Raw genomic sequence first — 1,429 nt, forward strand, 5'->3', positions numbered from 1 at the left:
CCACTTCAAGTGCATCTCTGGGAAACTAGCTATTGGAACTGTCCTCAAATTTATCCTGCTGAGGCTAAAGTTTTCTTATCTATAAAATACTCTTCAGGGACTTACTTGGGGGTCCAGTGGTGAAGACTCCATGCTTCTACTTCAGGGAGCACAGGTTCAATCCTTGGTCAGGGAGAAAAGATCATGTATGCCATGCCATGCAGCCAAAAATAATAATAATAATAAAATACTATTCATTACTTAATTAAAAAAAATAATGGGGGAAGCAGTAAAAGCCCTCAATTCCAGAGGGTGAGAAAGCTTGGGGATAGAGAGCTGTGAAGTTCTTTTAATTAGTCCAGCACAGAAAGACTGATTTACCTAGAAATACCATTTGCTTAGTTTTCATGAAGTGCTTACTTCTGCGTCTATGACCCTTTCTTCCAACCCCAGGCCCTCTTTGCCCCCCTTTGACAGCTGAGTCCTCTTCACTTGGTTCTGGATTCCAAGGCCAGGCCAATCTAGATGGGATCTCTCTCACCTGAATATGAAAGTGATGATGATTCATATTGGACCTAACTCAGTATACATGAAGACACCACTGGTAGAATCTATGTTTGGCCATAGTTTGGCACTTCCGGTAGAACAATACTCAGTAGCTATCCAGATTGCACTGGCCATTGTGCAGGATTTTTGTTCCAGAAAGTTGGAAAACTTACAGCAACAGTAGGCTGCTGGCCATCTTCTTCAGATTTACCAGTCAAAGTAACTATGTGCAAATCAACTGGGACAGAGTTGAAAAAAGATATAAAGAAAGCAGGAAGACCTGATTCAGAAATGAGCAAATAAAGCAGCACCTGAAATCAGCAATATAATTGAAGCAGCAACAGAATTTATCAAACAGGACATTGTGATGTTCAGTGGATTTGTGAGAGGCTATTTGCTAGGCCTTGCCTCTTAAGGACATGAGTGTTCTGTCACAGTGGATTCAACCTGAGAGGAGAAGGGGTGGTAACATGATGATGTCTCTACAGTTCCAGACACCAGATCCTCCAGGGTGTGAAGAAAAAAGTAGTTGGGCAAAATGGAACTCACAACTTACTGTTTGTCTTCTGACAAATCCTGCAGCGCAGCCAAAAAATAAATAAAGTGAATCCACTTAAAAAAATATATATGTTTGCAATAAACTAAAAGGATTGTAATGCCCTTTTGTGGAAGGTCTTAGAAATAATAGAATTATTGAATATATTAAATAGATTCTACTGATATAAAATAATAATAATGGGGGGAAAATCACTGCTGTTCTAGTCTCTGTGACATAATTAATGCAGCTTGTATCTCCCAAATCTTACCATTCTGTTTCTCTTGCAGGACCAGAATACGGTGCTGCCCTTTGCATTCTCTGCTTCCCAGCACAGAAAACACTGGCAAAGAACAGGCAAGGAAGCTG

At 40.2% G+C, this 1,429-nt stretch overlaps 1 pseudogene; it reads left to right on the forward strand.

The window, feature by feature from the left end:
* The first annotated feature begins 504 nt into the window (after nucleotides 1-504).
* LOC115850397 (FUN14 domain-containing protein 1-like) lies at nucleotides 505-940 on the forward strand (annotated as a pseudogene).
* The last annotated feature ends 489 nt before the right edge of the window (nucleotides 941-1,429 follow it).

The sequence above is a fragment of the Globicephala melas genome, unplaced genomic scaffold (assembly GCF_963455315.2).
Source record: "Globicephala melas unplaced genomic scaffold, mGloMel1.2 SCAFFOLD_496, whole genome shotgun sequence".
Classification (NCBI taxonomy): domain Eukaryota; kingdom Metazoa; phylum Chordata; class Mammalia; order Artiodactyla; family Delphinidae; genus Globicephala; species Globicephala melas.